Source organism: Heteronotia binoei, chromosome 9, assembly GCF_032191835.1.
Source record: "Heteronotia binoei isolate CCM8104 ecotype False Entrance Well chromosome 9, APGP_CSIRO_Hbin_v1, whole genome shotgun sequence".
In the NCBI taxonomy this organism is placed as follows: domain Eukaryota; kingdom Metazoa; phylum Chordata; class Lepidosauria; order Squamata; family Gekkonidae; genus Heteronotia; species Heteronotia binoei.
Genome location: NC_083231.1, coordinates 126,744,660 through 126,754,652, shown reverse-complemented (window position 1 = coordinate 126,754,652; position 9,993 = coordinate 126,744,660).

Below are 9,993 nucleotides of genomic sequence, written 5' to 3'. Positions count from 1 at the left end.
ATATATATATATATATATATATATATATATATATATATATACACACACACACACACACACACACACACTGTGGCTAATAGCCTCTGCTCCATATTTTTATCTAACCCCTTCTAATAACCTCTAATAACCTCTGCTCCATATTTTTATCTAACCCCTTCTTGAAGGTGGCTATGCTTGTGGACGCCACCACCTCCTGTGGCAGTGAATTCCACATGTTAATCACCCTTTGGGTGAAGAAGTACTTCCTTTTATCCGTTTTAACCTGTCTGCTCAGCAATTTCATCGAATGCCCACGAGTTCTTGTATTGTGAGAAAGGGAGAAAAGTACTTCTTTCTCTACTTTCTCCATCCCATGCATTATCTTGTAAACTTCTATCATGTCACCCCTCAGTCGACGTTTCTCCAAGCTAAAGAGCCCTAAGCGTTTCAACCTTTCTTCATAGGGAAGGTGTTCCAGCCCTTTAATCATTTTAGTTGCTCTTTTCTGAACTTTCTCCAATGCTATAATATCCTTTTTGAGGTGCGGCGACCAGAACTGCACACAGTACTCCAAATGAGACCGCAAGAGAGCAAGAGAGAGAGGGACAGCGTGAGGGAGAGCGAGAAAGCAGCAGCCAGAGACTATAGTACGCCATTTAAGAGCCCCCCCTCCAAGCCCTTCCCTCCTCAGGCTCCAGCTCCACCCCACCCACCAAAATCCAGGTATTTCCCAGTTTGGAGCTGGCAACCCTATCTACCTGTGACCACTCTGGTCATCTTCAGAGGCCCTGGTTCAGGTGACATAATATTGTAAATAACTAGACAGCCACTGTCTAGGGGATATGATAAACTTATGGAGTGAATGTGAATAGGCTTTTTTGCCCAAATATATGAAGCTCCTACGCTTTTTCCGTTTGCATTACCATCATTTGTACAGGGTGAGTTGGCCTTCTTTGTTCTTCTTGTGCATTGTCAAGCCGGGAAGCTGTACCATTGCATAATGCTAGGGCACTATTCTGCATGTAATATCAAGGCATCATTTTTGTATTAGATATTCAGGCAACATTAACCACTTTGCTTTATGATGATTTATGGGAAGTACATCTAATACATATTATTTGGGGACAAAAATGAGAGAGGATAGCTTCTTGCATGCCTTGCTTAAGGTTGTCAGCTACATGAACCAAGAATACTGGTCTAGATGAATCTTTGGTCTAATTCCATAAGTTCTTTCTCATGATCATATACAGAAAAAGCAAGGAACAAGTTTCTCATATTTTCCCTGTGAATATGTGGCAGGTGTTAATTAAGGACGTGATGAGAGGCGAGGCTGACGACAGGAATGACGAGATGGCAGCGGTCCTGGTGGTCCCCGGCGGAAGCGCGCAGCACCAACACCAGCCACTGCACGACGGCAGCAAGCGGCGATGGCAGCGGCAGGGGGAGGACAGCGGCGATGGCTGGGAGACGGTTGGGCCACGGAAGCTGCGGGCGCCCAGCGGCAGCGGCTGGAGCACCGCGAGCTGCACGAGCGACAACACCAGCAGTCACAGCAACGGCCCCACAAGATTCACCAGGAGGCCCAACACCACAGCCCGACGCAGCAGGAGCAGCGGCCGCCCATGTTGCCATCGAGACGAGCGCCCGGCGCGTCGCCACCACCACTGCATGCAGCACTGCTGCAGCGCACACCAACCACACGCAAAGCTCGCGAGACGCGATGACGCTGAGGATGTCACTGCCGCTGCAGCAGGAGGAGCCGACGCCACCACGCCGCACGACAGCCCGCAAACCACCATCGACGGGAGTGGAGAGCCCTCAGCAATCCCGCCCACGGTGGGAGGGAGAACAGAGCGCCGAGGTGGAAGGCGTCCCCGACAATGCCGAGTAGCCCGCTGGGGCCGCAGCCACCAGAGCGGCAGCGGAAACTGTCACAGCTGCACCGCCGACCGCCACCACAACACCATCATAGAGCCGGGGCGGAGAGAGGGCTGCCCCCGAGATGACCGAGGGCTGACCCCACGTGGCGTCCGCGACAACAGCAAGAGAGCCGCTGAGAAAACAAGCCCCCCGCCAACGCCGGCCCGCGAGACGCGGTCATCACCATGGGCAGCTAGGATGTGCAGGGCCTGGGCGCAGGCCCCAGTGCAAAGCGATCTTCGAGGCGGCGGCCCACCTCAGCCATGACGTCCTGTTCATCCAGAACAAGGGGGTGATGACAGAGAGATCACACTTAGCAGCGCAGTGCACCTGGCGCCTCTGGGGCCCCTCATTGTGGTCCCTCGTGCCACCCCGGGGAGACGACAATGGAAACGTCGCACGACGGCTGACAGCCCAGCAACGGCGGCACGGCGGTGCTCCTCCACTGGAACGCCGCATGGTGCATCCGCTCCACCTTCGAGATCTGGCTGGGCCCGGCATCCCCGCAGGCTGGTGCGGTCGTCCTGCCGAGGTGGCCCCATTGGGCCAAGGGGTCTTTTCCCTGCGCTTTGGGCGCTCTGGGGAGGCTTCTTCCTCCTGGCGATGCATCCCTTCAAAGGGCTGCCGCCTGGGATGCTGCCGCCGCTGTTGGGACTGTTCCTGTGCTGCTGTTGGCCCGTCAAGGGCGCTGTTCGGCCGTGGGTTGGGGGGGTCGAGATGGTGAAGCGCTTTCCCCTCCCCTGTCACTGTGGCCCTGGGGGGCCTCCCCGAGGGGGGCCCCGGGGCCAGAGCCGCATTCCCCCCCCCAGCCTCGGTGTGTGGATCTGCGCCAAGCAGGGCCGCAAAGTGACCAGTCGATAGCCACTTGGACCGGCTGCTGGCGGTGGGCTCCTTGTCCGGTGGGCTTAAGCACCTCAAACCATTTCCATCTCTTCCACCAAACAGATTCCTTTGTCTTTTGCCTTTCCCAAGTTTTAACCTTAGAAACAGCTTGTATAATTCTGCCTATTGTGGTTTTTTATAGGGGTACTCTTTTTGGATGCAATTTCCTGCATTCTATTGCCTCTATCTTCACTGTGGAAGATGAGAACTTTTTGCCCGCCCCAGAACCACTAATTTTGGAAGGGGTATTGAAAGACCTGAGTCAGATTGAGGTGACAAAAGAGGAGGTCCTACAACTGATAGACAAATTCAAAACTAATAAGTCACCAGGTCCGGATGGCATACATCCGAGAGTTCTGAAAGAACTCAAAGTTGAACTTTCAGCAAAGTTGAACTGTAATCTTTCACTGAAATCTGCCTCCGTTCCTGAGGACTGGAAGGTAGCAAATGTCACCCCCATCTTTAAAAAGGGCTCCAGAGGAGATCCAGGAAATTACAGGCCAGTCAGTCTGACTTCAATACTGGGAAAGTTGGTAGAAACCATTATCAAGGACAGAATGAGTAGGCACATTGATGAATACGGGTTATTGAGGAAGACTCAGCATGGATTCTGTAAGGAAAGATCTTGCCTCACTAACCTGTTACATTTCTTTGAGGGGGTGAACAAACATGTGGACAAAGTAAACCCAATAGATGTTGTTTACCTTGACTTCCAGAAAGCTTTTGATAAAGTTCCGCATCAAAGGCTCCTTAGAAAGTCATGGGGTAAAAGGACAAGTTCTCTTGTGGATCAAAAACTGGCTGAGTAATAGGAAGCAGAGAGTGAGTATAAATGGGCAGTCTTCGCAGTGGAGGACGGTAAGCAGTGGGGTGCCACAGGGCTCGGTTCTAGGTCCCATGCTCTTTAACTTGTTCATAAATGATTTAGAGTTGGGAGTGAGCAGTGAAGTGGCCAAGTTTGCGGATGACACTAAATTGTTCAGGGTGGTGAGAACCAGAGAGGATTGTGAGGAACTCCAAAGGGATCTGTTGAGGCTGGGTGAGTGGGCGTCAACGTGGCAGATGCGGTTCAATGTGGCCAAGTGCAAAGTAATGCACATTGGGGCCAAGAATCCCAGCTACAAATACAAGTTGATGGGGTGTGAACTGGCAGAGACTGACCATGAGAGAGATCTTGGGGTCGTGGTAGATAACTCACTGAAAATGTCAAGGCAGTGTGCGATTGCAATAAGAAAGTCCAGAAAAGGGCAACTAGAATGATTAAAGGGCTGGAACACTTTCCCTATGAAGAAAGGTTGAAACGCTTGGGGCTCTTTAGCTTGAAGAAACGTCGACTGCGGGGTGACATGATAGAGGTTTACAAGATAATGCACACACACACACACACACACCACTGTCAATTCATGGCTGATTTATGGTGACTCCAGGGGCTTGTTTAGGCCAGAGGTGTGCAGAGGTGGTTTTCACATGGTTATTTGGAAGGGTGACCTTTTCTCTTGCTAGAGTTGTTTGTTATGAGAAGCAGAGAGGAAAGACAAAGAGAGTTTGATTGCCAGCATTTAAAACAGAAAAAAAACATTTATTTAAAAGAGGAAAATATAGGAAAAGAAAAACCCAAAACAAAAACAGTTGCATTTAAAAAGTTAGCACAGCACAGCACCGCACAGCAAAGCCCAGCAAACAGCATAACAAAATAAAGGTGGTTTTTAAACGCATCGTATTGTCCCTGGTCTATACTTGATCTGCCTAAGAGAATGACTTACTTTGTCTTACTGCCTGGAGCCTCCCAGGCAGGAGCCCACAGTTAATCCAGAATCTGTTTCTCATGCACTTTCTCTCTGTCTAGCAGTTTGAAAGAAATGGGGAGTTTTGGCTGAAGTGTTACAATGGCCGTTTTTGCTATATCAATCATGGGAAACAGTAGCGTCCAGCCTAGAGCCTGTACAAGGTTACAGCCATCCAGGCCAATGATGGTGTCCTGGCCATGAAGGTGATTCTACTCCATTAAACTATTTTAAAGGTTGTTTGGTCAAGGTTCCTTGGTCAATGGTTCATTTGGTTAATCTAGTTATGGTTCAAACTATTTTACAGAATAAATCGAAGGAAGCTACAACAAAAAAGAGTATTCCGGTTAGAGTTACTGTACTCAGAGTGTTACAAATCTTAAGTAATATCATATTATATTCTATCACAAACTACGCGTCAGAAGACTTCCTGGACGAGACCCGCGTTTGTGCTTACCTGGAAGCAACATTAGGTGAAGGACACATCATGCCACAGGAGGAGCTTTGTAGCCTTTCCCAACCCTTTACGCAGGAGGAAGTCGACCAAGTGCTTAGAGCCAGGAAACACAGCTCTGCAACAGGGCCCGATGGCCTCCCTTACAGTCTTTACAGGAATCTGAAGGAGTATGTGGTTTCCATCTTAATGGAAGTTTTCAACATGGTGCTGGAGTGCATGGCGGCAGGGCACAGCTTTTTTGAAAGAACCATGACTTTGCTGTATAAGAGCAGAAACCCCACCCTAATCACTAACTGGAGACCTATTACCATGAATAATGTCAATTATAGGATCCTTACCAGAGCCATCAACAACAGGCTGAAACAAGTAGCAGACAGGTGAGTGCAAGTTGGTCAGATGAGCTCAGTACCGGGACGGAGAATGGCACACACCACTTGCCTGTTTCGACAGATATTTGAGTAACTGTACCAGCAAAAACAACATCTGTCTACTGCAGTTGGATCAAAGCTTTTGATCAGGTCGCCCACCACTACTTGTAGTGCATTTTGCAACATCATGGGGTGCCCGAGTCTCTGACCAGCCTGCTACAAGCTCTATATACAGGCACTCATGTGATCCCAAGCACAAGAGGTTCCCTGGCTCTTCCTTTTGCAGTTTTCACTGGAGTTTGGCAGGAGTGACAAAGGGTGATTAACATGTGGAATTCACTGCAACAGGAGGTGGTGGCGGCCACAAGTATAGCCACCTTCAAGAGGGGTTTAGATAAAAATATGGAGCACAGGTCCATCAGTGGCTATTAGCCACAGTGTATGTGTGTATATAAATTTTTTTGCCACTGTGTGACACAGAGTGTTGGACTCAATGGGCCGTTGGCCTGATCCAACATGGCTTCTCTTATGTTCTTATCCCTCTGAGCCCCTTGCTGTACATTCTCACCTTGGACCCTTTGCTCAGGGCTATTCAGAGGGATTCAAACATCAGAGGGATGTCCGTCCCCCCCCCTCCCCCCGATCGTCCATCGTATCGAATCACGAGCTTGGCACATGCGGATGATTGCTACGTTTTGCTTCAAGGACGGCAGGATTTGTCTCACATGAAGAGTCACTTGGATTGTTACGAAGCCATCTCTGGAGCGAAGATCAATCAGTCCAAGAGTAGGATTCACAACCTGTATGGGTCGATCGGCAACATTGAAGTCAGCCCGAATGGTGTCGGAAGAAGAGACTCTTGAAGGAAAGAGTACTTTAGGACAGACACAAGCACAAACAGAAACGCCGATGGACGTCTAAGTAAAAATTCTGGGTGCCTTGTTCACTTTGGAGGCTGATGGCTGGAGAGAAAACTGGGCGTTATGGCAACAAGTTTTGGAGCAATTGGAGAAGTGGAAGGATTGGAGATTGACTACCATCCAGAAAATACAGTATTTCACAACATATTGTATCCCAGCGGGAGATTACCTGGCTATGATTTACCCCCCTGGAATCTTCCCCAGTTGGAGCAGCTGTGACTTCGGGTGCGACAGGAATCGGTGTTCATCCTGACTCTCCTTTTGTAGCTGAACTATCTCCTGTTATACCGGTCCTTCTACCTCAACAGCGACGTGAATCCAGATGACAAGGGAGTTTTGAAGAGAAGGATGGCAGTACACAGTAAGCTTCAGGATAAACATTCGCCAGCTAATCTAACGACACTTTCTCTGTTTTATCAGGTTCATACTCTGGGCCTACAAGTAAATCAATTGTTACCTCCGTAAATGAGGCTCAGTGTTCCATAGCTACTACAACAGCAATTATTGAAACTTCTGTAAATACTGTAGATGTCAAGTCTAAGTTAACTCTTGCTGCTGGTTCCGATAATATTAAGGATGTAGCCCCTTCTGAGGGCTCTATGGATAGCTTGCTGCAAGGGGAGGAATTGATTAATAATACTGATGATACTGGGAAGGGTCTTTTAACCTCTGGTGCTCAAGGGGAAAAGATATCTCAGATTGTAGTACAACGGGTGCCTGAGAATACAAATGCTATGATTACATCAGAAGATAACGAGATTCAGAGTGATTCGGTTCAGAGTAATGAACGGGAGGGTGATAATGAAACAAGTCATGATGAGGAGAGAGACAATACCACTTCCATAACACAGTCTGAGGAGCACAATATGAATGTACCACAAACTGCTTAGAGTGACATACTTGACAATATACTGAAAGACATTGCTGAGGCTACTGAACTTACCATGGCCTTTGTTTCTGCGGATTCTACCTTATGTGGCACGTTCACAAACACGGCAGTTCCTTCTAAACTTGGTACAATAGGTAAGACAGGTACAATAGATGACACAAATATAGCTGATATGACCGATGGGTCTAATCATGCCCAACTGGTAACTAAATTCATGACACTGATCAACCACACTCTCATTTTACCTATTGATTCTGTAAATACCAAAGAGATTTTTCAATCTGGACAGGAAGAGAGGTCAAATGAGAGGTCAAGAGATGAAATCTCATTAAGTTAAAAATAAACCTTTTTCATATACTAGAATATTACAAGATGCAAGTAGGAGGGAGATAGGAAACCTGAAACAGACAATGCTAAACAGGATGGATCGGAATGCTCTAGAGGGCCAAACAAGTCAGATGGGGGACAGGATAATGCTGGACAAGTATCTCTAAGGTGGGTGGTAGATTACAAGTATGAGCAAATATTGGATGATAAAATCTTGGTGGAATTTTTTTTAATGAAAACAAAGATTTTGAGGATTCTTATGACCAGAGGCAGCATTTTGTGACCCGCTTTAGATTTAGGGGGAACAATCCCCATAAGTTATCTGATTCATATATAAAGAACCCATGTTTAGCCTTTTTCATTCCAGCAGTGTTGCCTGAGAAGATGCGACTCTAGCAAACTTCCTGATGCCTTTGAACACTAACAGTAGGAAATCCGGCCAATTGCGAATGACTGAAAAAGTGAGTCATGGAATAGTATTGTCTTTTCCCCACCATTCCCTTCCTACAGAAGAGCACAACCAGTCTTCAGCAAAGTGCCGCACAACTGACCTTCCCACAGTGTTTTCTGATGTTTTGGATTTGCATGTAGAGCTGCCTCTGTTCACTGCCACTGTCCCCAATTCATAGTAAAAAAACTGCATAGTAACCATAAACTCAGATCCAACATGCCCAGCCCGCCACATTTCTGCCTCTGACAGACCACTACTCGAGCTAGGGGGAAGTTACTCTCCCAAATAGCCAAAGGAAAACTCTCTTGGTGACATCCACCACAATGTTCTCAGGAGGAGGAAAAATACTAGCTATAAAGTTCCCGGCAGGAATACAATAGGTAGTGAAATATTGTATTTTATGACTTGCTGATAATCGCCAATTTTCCACTTTTCTATGAGCTGGACTGGTTTTTGATGCCACATAGACCAATTTACCTTCCACCCTCCATCTGACAAATCAAAGAATATCTCTAAGATTTTAATCTTGGAGGGTCCTTCCTCACCATCAGGGTGAGATAGGGAGACACATTGTCCACCTCCTTCTCCTGTACCTACACATAATAATCTTTTAGAAATCGTTTTTGTCACCCCTTTCAAGATGTAACGTGTACTCTTCTGCAGGTTGATCTTTGCCCCAGAAACCTTTTGATACCTGGCCAAAAGCCCCTCAGTTCTGGACAACTCTACTGTCCCACTGAGCCAGACATAGGTGTTGTCCACGTGCGCCAATACTAACACTCACAAAGATGCAAAACTGATGCTATTTAAGCCCCTCAGGGACTATTCGTGCCTAAAAGATTGCAGCATAGGTTCTAGGGTGAGAACATACAACAAGGGATTAAGCGGGCACCCTTGTCTAAGACCCTTCTTCAGATAAAAAGGAGGACCCTTATAACTGTCCACAAAAGGCCGCATAGCGGCATCTGTATACAACACCTTTGATAAAGAAACAAGAGCATCTGGCAAATCACACCACTGCAATACTCCCCAGAGGAATTCATGAGTGACCTTGTCAAAAGCCTTCGATTGGTCTGACTGTAATAACCATTGAGTCTTTTGCTCCTTCCTGATTATTTCAAAGGCCTGTCTAAAGACTGCCATCGTGTATCCCATCTTCCTGCCTGGCACTTTCCTTTATCTGCTTTCACCATGAAGGAAGTGTAACTCTGTAGGCTTATAACCTTATCTGTCAATGTCTCTTGGACGACTATAATATCAAAACTATGACGATAGAAAGCATTGTCAGTTGAAGATGAATGGCAGCAAGACCATCCAGCTATATTCCATGAAAGGATTTCCAAGGAACTATGTCGTCTCTCAGAAAGTCACTTTGAGGTAGTTACTTCAGAGTTATAGGTCTGAGGAGAGCACTCTCCAGATTTGCAACATTTTGTAATGAAAACCAACTGGAGATAAACTACTAAAAAACAAAGATCACAGCTTTTGGAAAGAGACAAAAAAAGAGATTGTGATCCATTAATGGGCAGCAACTTGAGCAAGTTGATAAGTTTTAAATATCTAGGTACAGTTCTTCAGGCCACAGGGTCCACTAGAGCCCACATTAAGTCTACAGCTCCTCAAGGGGAAAGAACTGCAAATGCCAAACTCAAGTTCTTGTACACAAAGGGAGCAAAATTTGTCCCGGCAGTCCTAAAATTGTATCAGGCAAACGTATTACCTCAAATGATTTATGGCTTTTTTCTTGGTCCCTCCCTAGCTTTTGCCCCACTTGAAAGGGTCCAGTCTAAATTTCTAAGAACTGTGTTGCAGGTCCCTAAGTGTGTGCCCAATTCCTTCATTCAGCTGGAAACAGGCATGCTGACGATGGCTGCCAGTATCACCCTGAACTCGGTCAGATACTGGCTTAGGATTAACTTTCATCCACATGGTCTTGTGCATATGGTACTTGCAGACAACTTTCTTAGCAAATTACACCTTCTCGGTTTTTCCACTGAAACCATTCTGGCTCTGAAT